This window comes from Mesoplodon densirostris, chromosome 14, assembly GCF_025265405.1.
Source record: "Mesoplodon densirostris isolate mMesDen1 chromosome 14, mMesDen1 primary haplotype, whole genome shotgun sequence".
Lineage (NCBI taxonomy): Eukaryota > Metazoa > Chordata > Mammalia > Artiodactyla > Ziphiidae > Mesoplodon > Mesoplodon densirostris.
Window position 1 is genome coordinate 39,052,676 of NC_082674.1, and position 10,915 is coordinate 39,063,590.

The 10,915-nt window shown below is 44.3% G+C and overlaps 1 protein-coding gene across 1 annotated transcript in view; it reads right to left on the reverse strand.

The window, feature by feature from the left end:
* The window catches only part of CALM2 (calmodulin 2), a 28,955-nt gene extending 19,235 nt beyond the window's left edge, over positions 1 to 9,720 (reverse strand). Inside the window, exon 1 of the mRNA XM_060116821.1 lies at positions 9,699 to 9,720. The gene's annotated coding sequence lies outside the window, so the exon portion shown is untranslated. The remainder of the gene's footprint in view (positions 1 to 9,698) is intronic.
* Positions 9,721 to 10,915: the final 1,195 nt, after the last annotated feature.

Below are 10,915 nucleotides of genomic sequence, written 5' to 3' on the forward strand. Positions count from 1 at the left end.
CCACCCTAACATTTGTGGACTCAGCCAAGAGTACAAACAGAGGCTTATACAGCATATGTTACATGTGTTAAAGTTATAAATCAAGCTAACAAATAAAATATGTTCTATCCTCCTACCCTGACAAATAAACTTTCATAATAACCCAAAGGCTGACGTTAATTGTAGAACTTCAGATTTCCACACCAGGTCATGAAGTGTGAGGAAGCCATCTTCTAACCCACAGCCCACCGTTTCTCCTCTCACCGTCAGCCCCAACATACACTACAAGGGGGCTGGCATCCATATGCCCACTCACTCTGGTCCTTGTAACCATGTCCATCAACAGCCCCCAAAATAGCTGCTTCTCGACCATCCCTCAGGGTCTAGGGGCGTGCACGCTATAGAGACAGTCTGCTCCCTGGAGAGTAGACCTGAGACAGAAGCCAGAACAGGCACTGGAAGCAGGCTCTGTACTATCTGAGCAAGGAATTCTGGGATCCTGGGGACCTAGAGGAGTCTTGAGTAGGAGGGAGGATGGGCTCTGGGTAGGGAGGTCCCCTTGGCCCTGTATGGAGGTGTGCATCTGGAAGAGGGCCAGAGCAGGGCCCTGTAAAGTGAGGCTAGGACACGGTCCTCTCTTGCAGTCCTGAAAATGTCTACTGGCAACTCCTCCTGGAGGCCCTCAGGCCCTAAAACATCACATCAAACACTGAACCCATCATCCTTTCACCCAGAGCTGCTTTCCTTTACTCTGGCCTCACTGAAAAGTGCCTCCCTCCACCCTGTCACCTAAGCCACACTACTTGCAGGTACCTGTGTCCTTGCTCATGCCGCTCCCTCTGCCTGGAACGTCCTTCTTCCCTTTCCCACTGCTTGCTGTACATTCACTTATACTTGGCCCAAGCATCGTATCCCCTGTAATGTCTTCCTAACCCCACCAGCCCTCTCTTCTTGGTCCAAAGAGAAAGAACCAGTCTCTCTCAAAAATATCCTTATAACACTTTATGGTACTATTTCCTTACAGGTTAGTTGCCCCAACTGGACTGAGTTCCTTCAGGGACTTTAACTATCTTTGTACCCTCACCACCTTGCCTGGTACTGGGACATAGTTGATGCTCAGTAAATTTGTTGAATGACTAGGTGGATGACAGACAAAGATATTATTGTTTTGTACATGCTTTTTTCACGTGGCTTTAATAACACTCAGAAGATTTTTACAAAGTATGAGTTGTCTTATGAATACCGAAATCTTTATCAGAGAAAGTAGCCAGAAGATAATTCTGATCTTCTTATGTAACTTAAATCAAATTGAAAATGGTAAATATGTTCTTAGTCAAATGTAATTTTCATCCTCCTTGGAATTTTTTGGATGTCATTATACAATAGTTGTTTATACAATTTTTGGATTGTATTTTTTTCTCATCTTATTTAGAGAATTTATGGTTTAGACTATATTAGCTTGATGAAATTAAGAATTAAAGCAATTAATCACCACATAATCAAGCTAAACAAAATTGTGCTTTCAACGTCGAATGGTTTCACAGAAAAGAAGTGATTGATGTTGTGGTTCACATTGTGTTGGCAGTGGGGGAGCCTCCATGGATGTTTGAATTCTCTACAATGGTACCTCACATTTTAATTTCATTTTCTTCATGCTAGCTTGGTTTTTTATTATCCTTTGTCTGGTTTACCAGGTAAAAATCAGGATTCCTATTCTCAAGACTGGGAAGTTGGCATTGTTGGGGATCCTCTCTTCCTTTCTTGTTGTTTTCCATTCCCCATCTGACTAGCCAATATTTCTAGGTTCTGCTCACGGAACTTGGAGTAAACCTTTGTCTGCTTTGAAAAAAGATTTTTCAATATTCTAAACTAAACTTGGTGAGATGTTTTCCCTAAGTGACTCCCTTCTGCCTGAGAAAAAGGGAGTCACTCAGGGAAAACATCTCCTTTATCTTACTGCCACATTCTCACATTCACTGGGTCCAAAGTGAAGTAAGTCACAGCCCCTGCCATTCATGTGGAGGCTGGGGAAGACATAGATGTACCCCTATTACAATAACAGGATTGATCAGGAATAAAAGAGCTTCTGTTTTTCCAGATGTAAGCTTTTTTTCTAACTGCCAAATATTTCCTCAGTAATTTGCTTCTCAATTTATTTTTTAAACTTTGGACAGAAAAGTTGAAAGAATAATACAATAAACCATTCATATACTATCCACTTAGATTCAACAATGGCTAACATTTGCCATACTTGCTTTCTCCTTCTCAGTCTCTGTCTCTCTACGCACGCATGCATGCACACGTGCGCGCGTGCATATATATACACACACACACACAAATGTGAAATTTTTTTGGATGAACCATTTGAAAGTAAGTTATGGACATTATACTTCAGCCCTAAATTTCAGCATATTTCTCCTAAGGATATTCTCCTACAAAACCATAACACCATTACCACATTTTTTAAAAATTCCTTAATTTTATCTTTGATCCAGTCTATGCTTGAATTTCCCTAATTGTCCCTAAAATGTTTTTTATAGCTGTTTTATTTTTCCTGACTAGATCTGACAAGGATTGCACTTTGCAACCTCATGTCTCTTTAGTCTCTTTTAATTCTTTTAATCTAGATCAGTTTCCCCACCTTTGTTTGTTTGTTCATGACATTGATATTTTGAAGAATCCCTTACAGTTTTCTTTCACAATGTCCACACTCTAGGTTAGTCTGATTGTTTCCTTCTATTGTCATTTAACTTGTTCTTCTAAAGGCTTCACAGTTTCAGGATGAAGACTTCTGGCAAAAATACTTCACAGGTAATGTTGTGTATTTCATACTGCATCATCTCAAGAGCACATAATAGCCATTGTTCCACTCTTAGTGATTATAAATTTGATCCCTTAGTTAAGATGTCATCTAAAGAAGATGTGGTACATATATAAAATGGAATATTACTCAGCCATAAAAAGGAACGAAATTGGGTCATATGTTGAGATGTGGATGGATCTAGAGAGTGTCGTACAGAGTGAAGTAAGTCGGAAAGAGAAAAACAAATAACGTATATTAACGCATATATGTGGAACCTAGAAAAATGGTACAGATGTACCAGTCTGCAGGGCAGAAATTGAGACACAGATGTAGAGAACAAACGTATGGACACCAAGGGGGGAAGCGGCGGGGGGGTGGGGGGGAGTGGGGGGGGATGGTGGTGTGATGAATTGGGCGATTGGGATTGACATGTATACACTGATGTGTATAAAATTGATGACTAATAAGAACCTGCTGTATAAAAAAATAAAATAAAATTCAAAAATTCAAAAAAAAATGATATCTACCAGACCTCATCGTTGTAAGGGGACATTTTCCATTTTTAATCAATAAGTAATCTGTGGGACAATACTCTGCCACCATGTAAATATCCTGTTTCCCAACAGCTCTTCACCTAGTGATTTTATCACCCATTGATGATCCTTGCTTAATGCTTTACAACATTGCAGGTTGTAAAATGGTTTTTCTAATTCTTTGAGCCCTTTCATATGTATTAGCTGGCATTCTTTTTGTAAAGAAGGACTTTCCTCTCCCCTTCTTTCCTTTTCTGAGTATTCCTATTAACTGGTGTATTTTTTAAAAATTGAGTGTAAATGTTATCAATTACATGCATTTTACTTTTTTGTCCTCAAGTTGTCCCAAATTTGGCCAGCATGCACTGTTCATGCCAGCTCCTGTGTCCTTTTGACACATCTCCATCAGTTTTGAGTAGTTTCTTGCTTTTTGGCACAAAATGTTCCAGGTTTACCTTGTACTTTCTCTGCTCAGAACTGGAATCAGCCATTTTATTCAGGATCCTCAGAGACTCTAAACGCATCCTTTTTCGTTTTTCATTCCAAACTTTTTAAAAGTCATCATTCTGGGGCTTCCCTGGTGGCACAGTGGTTAAGAATCCACCTGCCAATGCAGGGGACACGGGTTCGAGCCCTGGTCTGGGATGATCCCACATGCTGCGGAGCAACAAAGCCCGGGCGCCACAACTACCAAGCCTGCACTCTAGAGCCCGTGAGCCACAACTACTGAGCCCGCGAGCCTACAGCCCATGCTCCGCAGCAAGAGAAGCCACTGCAATGAGAAGCCCGCGCACTGCAACGAAGAGTAGCCCCCACTCACCGCGACTAAAGAAAGCCCGCGCACAGCAACGAAGGCCCAAGGCAGCCAAAAGTAAATAAATAAATCTATTTTAAAAAAATAAATAAATAAAAATAAAATAAAATAAAATAAAAGTCATCATTCTGTATTTGTTGCACTCAGCCAATCAATAAACACTTCAGGGCTTCCCTGGTGGCGCAGTGGTTGAGAGTCCGCCTGCCGATGCAGGGGAAACGGGTTTGTGCCCCGGTCTGGGAAGATCCCACATGCCGCGGAGCGGCTGGGCCCATGAGCCATGGCCGCTGAGCCTGCGCGTCCGGAGCCTGTGCTCCGCAACGGGAGAGGCCACAACAGTGAGAGGCCCGCATACCGCAGAAATAAATAAATAAATAAACACACACTTCAATGGCTCTCCTTAGGTCCTCAGAAGTTTTCATTCCCAGTTCAGCCCTTATCCTGGACCCTTGCTCTCAGTGCTGTCTCTGTACAGCTTTTAGCGTCTCCTTCAGTCCTCTCCCGAGGTGTCTTATCGGTGGGTGTAAAAAGTGAGCATTGAGTCAAACTGGAAAATGGATAATTTCACAAATGCCATCGGGAAGCTGCAGGTGAAAGCTCAAACAAGCAGGGCCTGGGCAAGAGAAAAGGACAGACTCTCAACCGGCAGGATGCAGCAGCAACTGCCCTTGACAGAGAGGCCACATCTTCCAGCAGCCCCTGCTCTCATCCTCACACCTGTTTGCTTCCAAGAAGACAGAGAGGACTGGGGGAGAGCAGAAGCTCTGCTTTAATCTCAGAGTTCAATGCTTGGGGTAGGGTGACCTCAAGATCAGGAGAGAAAAAGGAAGGCAGCTACTGCCCTAGGTCCCCAAAGGTCACTCCAATATTCATATGAACCCGTAAGACTATCATTTTGGCTATTTGTATAGAAAACTCCTTTGTTTATTTTTCTCTTGTGTTCATGTTTAAGTTTCTGTATTTGAAAATATTCTATCTGGACTTCCTATATTTTTAGTATCAATAGTAAATAAAACTAGAGTACTAGTATGTACCAGTGATTCCTAGTTATCTTCATCTTATTAAAACTCTTAGCTGTGGATCAAAGGTCTCCTTCAGCTGTGCCTTTCTGTGGCATTATCTTCCAGCAAGCCCTGTATTATGCTTTCCTTGCCCCAGCAAGTGCCTCCTGGCTATTCCCTCTTCTGCCTCTGAGTCATTTGACATCATGTAGAGGGCCCATCACTGCACAGGGACTCTGGAGGTAGGGATTTATATCGAAGTCACCACAAACCAGCTCTGTGATCTCGGGGTAAGTTCATAACCTCTCTGGACCTCAGATTGCAAACAGTCATGTAATCTTTTGATTCTAAGGTTCCTTTTAGTAAGGGCAGGGGGGGCAAAGGAGAGGGAGAGAGACAGCCTAGAAATCTTTCTTCTCAAATTATATGTTGTTTGAGTGAGAAGTGATTTCAGAGGTCATTTAATGTAACTTTCTAATGAGGAAATTAAGGCCCTAAAAATGAGGTGATTTGCCCAAGGTCCTGCTTCTAGTTGAAGGAAGAGCCAGGTCTAAAACCCAGTTTCCCTGATTCCCAATCTAGTCCCTTATATACTATACACGGCTGGCTCCCATCTCCATCCTCTTTAAAATTCTGCTAACCCGGGCTTCCCTGGTGGCGCAGTGGTTGAGAGTCCGCCTGCCGATGCAGGGGACACGGGTTCGTGCCCCGGTCCGGGAAGATCCCACATGCCGCAGAGTGGCTGGGCCCGTGAGCCATGGCAGCTGAGCCTGCGCGTCCGGAGCCTGTGCTCCACAACGGGAGAGGCCACAACAGTGAGAGGCCCACGTACCGCAAAAAAAAAAAAAAAAAAAAAATTCTGCTAACCCTCTAATCCAGCCATAGTAACTCCTATCTCCCACCCTCCTCACCTTTCTGTCTGTGTTTTTGTCCCTTCTGATTATAATAGTCGCTAATATTTTTCAAACACTATATTCTAGGTTCTGTGCTAAGCATTTTACAGTGTATCACTTTTAATCCTCATGGCAAACTTTCAGGGTCAGTTCTACAACCATCCAAGTTTATAGATGGAATAGCTGAAGCTTAAAGGATTTACATAATTTTCCCAGTCACACAAGCTGGTAGATCTCGGAATTAGATTTCTAACTCATCTCTATCTGGCCTCCAGATCTATTCACAGCACTTTTCTGTCTGTGAATACAGTGTTCAGTCATTCATCCATTCATTATCTGGGTTCTTACTAAGTACCTACTAGTGCCCAGCACTGTTCTGGGCACTATGTGAAATAAGAAATGGAAGACCCTGTTCTAACTGGAGATACAAAATCTATAAACATAAACAACTAGAATACAATTCAAGGCAATGCACATTTTACAGGAATTCCAAGAAGTTCTTTTTTATGTCAATATCCTAAAAACTTTCTGAAGGCAGGGTTTCAGTCTATGGTTTCTAGAATACAGTGGGCTCCAAATGGATAAAAGGAATAATCTCTTGTCAGAAAATAGAGGCTGGAGCTGAAAAAGCAGGTTTACTGCTAAGAGTCAAACCTAAGTCCTGCATTCATATAGAATTTGCAGATCCTCTAAAATTGTGTCAACAAACTATCAGCAACAAGAAAAGTTGAGTATCTACTATATGCTAGGTACAATCATGGACACCTGTAAGATAAAAAGACAAGGAAGACAATGGGAACACTCAGACCAATCAGAGGTAAAGCCAGACTGGGGTGCATGTAGTGCCTTATCGCTGATGTGATCAGAAGGGGCTTTAGGGTTATCTAAAGCACCTTGGGGAAAGAGAATTATCTTCCAGGGAGAAGTGGAAAATGACAAACTTAGTATTTGGGGGCTTTAAGAAGAGGAGAGGGGGCTTCCCTGGTGGCACAGTGGTTGAGAGTCTGCCTGCCGATGCAGGGGACATGGGTTCGTGCCCCGGTCCGGGAGGATCCCACATGCCGCGGAGCAGCTGGGCCCATGAGCCATGGCTTCTGGGCCTGCGCGTCCGGAGCCTGTGCTCTGCAGCGGGAGAGGACACAGCAGTGAGAGGCCCGTGTACCGGGGCGGGGGGCGGCGGGGGGGGAGAAGAAGAGGAGAGGAAGTTTGGGGTTTGAAGTGAGGACTTAGTAAGCCAGGCAGTCCTCCAGCCTTCTCACCACCCTCTACATCCAGGGGCAGGCTCCCTTAAGATGGGAATTTGATTTGCTTCCATGGCACTAACCTGTATTGACTCACTCCTAGGTTGCCACACATTTATGAATGAATAGTTTAACTGTTTGTATTCCTTTGCTAGACTGGAATTATTGAGTCAACTTAAAATCTTAAAGTCAATACATTTAAAATCGGTTTGGTCTGTGGCCCGATTTAGTTTGATCTGAAACACCCAAGTCTCTTCAATGGAGGCTGCATTAAAGTTGTTGAATTATGGAATGAACATGCTACTGTCACTAACAATGGAATCGTTTCTTCCAAAACTGATGTTGGGTGATGACTTCCTCTCCACTGGAACTTTGTATCCTTCAATCTGGAGTTTTATGATGTAGTAAAATAGCAACAACAGCAACAAATGGAGTTTCCTGGAGAGAGGTAGAATCTTCCCTCTTTAGGCAATTAGCTTTTCTAGCCCTTTAGACAATAGCTTTAATACATTAAAATATGCCAACTGGCCCCCAGAAAATGAAAATGAATGGCCTCCCAAGGTCCTCCCCAGTCTCAGCATTCTGAGATACTGTACTTCATGTAGCTACTAATTCCCCTTTCAGTGTTTTCATTAGTCTAGTAGGGCTGTGAAAATTACAATCCCTTTGTGAAAAGATTGAAATTGAACAAGTTTTTACAATATGGCACACTTCTGGAGGGCCATCTTCCCAGAGGCTCCAGCTCTCCTGACAGGCTGCCTTTCTCTACCAGGGCCCACTCTATGTAACTTTCTGAATTGCACATGCAAACATTTCCCCTGACTTTGAGGTCAGTGTGTTGGTAATTCTGTGGTATGCAATGATCTAATACCCAGAGAGTCTGTTACCATGCGACCAAAGCTGAGGTCAATTATGATTCCCCATCAGTGACCCAGAGCAGCTCTCATGCCTTTCACTGCAGTCTATTTCGAAGAGCAGACACTTTAACATTTTTCAAGGGAACCAGAATTATCATTCAGATGATTAACTGCCACACAGGCAGACATTCTCTTATGATTCATTGAAGTGCAGGTCTTAAGAGGTTATGCATTCCATCCCAGTGTATTAAAGAGAGTGAAGACAAATAGATCAGAGCAAATCAAACGTTGCACATCAGAGATGCCAAGCGCAACAGAATAATCTTCTAATGTTAATATATGGGCTATATAATCCCACTGGGCAAAAACATGTTTTATTCAGGAAAACAACAAATCAAGTAATCTCTCTATAGAAAGCCATTTACAGGTCATTTGGAAATTGAATCCATAATCTTTCATAAAGCCTGTTTATACCAACGATGATGGAGTCTCAAATAAACAAAACTGAAAGCAATGATAAATTAGCTTCCTAGCGTTTATGTGTCTATTAAATTGTAATCATTCAAACCCACTGAAGTCAAATTTGTTTTGCCCATTTCCTAAATTCAATCCAGTGAGCTCCTTGTCCTTACACAAAACCAATTCATATTGTCAAGTGACAGCAAGAAAAATTAATATTATGGTGGTTTTTACCATCCAAAGGGATTTTACTAAGTGTAAGTAATAATACAAGCTTTTACCATCCAGAAATCTATTATTTAGGTGTAAATTCTAGCCACATGCTCTGATACCCTTAAAATGGCAATGAAATAAAAACTGACCCAGGGGAATATGTCATATCCAACATGTGAAAAAGATCCTTAGGGCCTTAGGAAATAAAGAGCTGTGCTAGAATTTTATTGAAAAATCGTGATGACAAAGCCCTTTCCATTTAAAAATCACAGTTCATCAACATCATTGAATCAATGGCTGGAAATGAATGGAGAGGGTCTCATTTTGCTCTCCGCTTGGTGCCCAGCTTTGGGTAATGCATTCATATCACCAGCTACAAATCAGGTCAGGAGACTGCTCAGAAAATTCCCTAGGATGACAGGGTTCCTGCTCGGCAGAGGCCCAAGCCGGGCTGAAGCTTCCCTGCTGCTGCTGGCTATAGACCTACTTCTCACTGATCCACTGTCAGTCTCTGGAATGCCGGCTTTCCCCAGAAAATCCAAAATGCCTTCCTACCTAGGAGCTCAAACACAGGCAGTCTTCCTTGACATTGAGGCTGCGAAGGCCTCAAAACATTGATTCCTCCTAAGTCGGCCTTATTAAGGTATTTCTCTTAACTAGGATTTTCGGATAGAGGTTGCTATCTGAAATGAGACAAAGGAGACCTGGGGCTGCCTAAGGCAGGTCTGAGACAGGCTCTCTAGAGCCTGGTTTGCAGTTGAGGGAAGGGAGGGATGATGATTCCTTGCGGGGGGGTGGGGGGGGAATATGGGAGGAAAAGTAATCAGTGCACGTGAACTGCCGAGAGCTGCCTAGAGCCAAGAAAGGAGCATTCTCCCCTTCCCAATCACAGGGCAAATATTTACCGAGCTGGACTCCGTGCGCGCGTAGCACTGCAGGCAGCTGGGGAAGGGCCTCGGAGGCCTCAGGTTAGGGCTTCGGAGGTCTCCCGTTTCACCTAGCTAGCCCGGCTGGGGAACGGAAGAAAGGATCTCAGAGGCAGGAAGACCTGGTTTGAATGCTCTGGCGCCACATAACTGTGGTTGCCTTTGCTTGAGTCACTGATTCTCTGAGCTTCCGTTTCCTCATCACACAGCGAAGGCTAAGAGAGTCTATGCTGCGGGGTGACTGTGAGACTGAGTCAGTGCTTGTCAGTTGCCTGGCACCGCAGAAACCTGTTTTCCATCAGCCTGCCCTCACTGTCCCCACCCTTCCCGGACTCTGTATTGGACAGGACGTTCTGCATCCAGCAATGTAGCCCTTTGTCACTTTCCTTCCTGGGGCTTTTCTTATTTCCATGGCAAAGTGGCAAGGTCCTCGAGAGCAGGAGTTGCATCGTGCCCAGCTCTGCCTGTCCCCCAGGACCAGCCCCAGCTTCACTGTGGGTTTCTGAATCACACGCAGACTGTCTGCTCAGACACAGAGGAGAAGGAAGCCATCCATCTCTCCGCAGCCCCCTCTCTGCTGCAGTCAGGCCTGCAGCCAGAAAAAGCCCAGTATCTCCCTTCATCGTTTCCCGCAGCCTCCACAAGCTTGAACAGTGGCGGAGGGGTTGAGACAAGGAGCCGCTTCAGACCATGGCTGCTACTCGAGATCCCCCTCCAGCCTCCTGAGCTGCACCCCTCCTAGGTTCCCTTGTGGAGTCCTGAGGGAGATGAGGGAAGGGAGAGGTGCCACATACGGAGGGGTTCAGAGAGAGAGAGAGAGAGAGAGTTTCCTGCCCCTCCTCAGCCTGTGCCCTCCCCCACCATCAAATCAAGATGGTGTCCCCAAATTCACAGCACCCTTCTTCCTTATGGGTAAAATCAGGGGAACGAACTCCCTTTCCTGAGCGCTAGTGGCCCAGGCCCTATGCATGACGATTTACAGAGGTTGGTTTAGTTCATCCTCAGAACATGAGGAAACAGGGTAAATCTGACTGGCCCCATTTTACAAATGAGGAAACTGAGGCTAAGAGAGGCTAAGTGCCTCCCCTAAGTCACAGCCAGAAAGTGACTGAGCTGGGATTTGAGGGCCCCAAGCTGTCTGACCCCCTCAGCTTCAGCAGACTGCCTGCTAGCAGGTGGCAGGAGGGAGCTGGCTC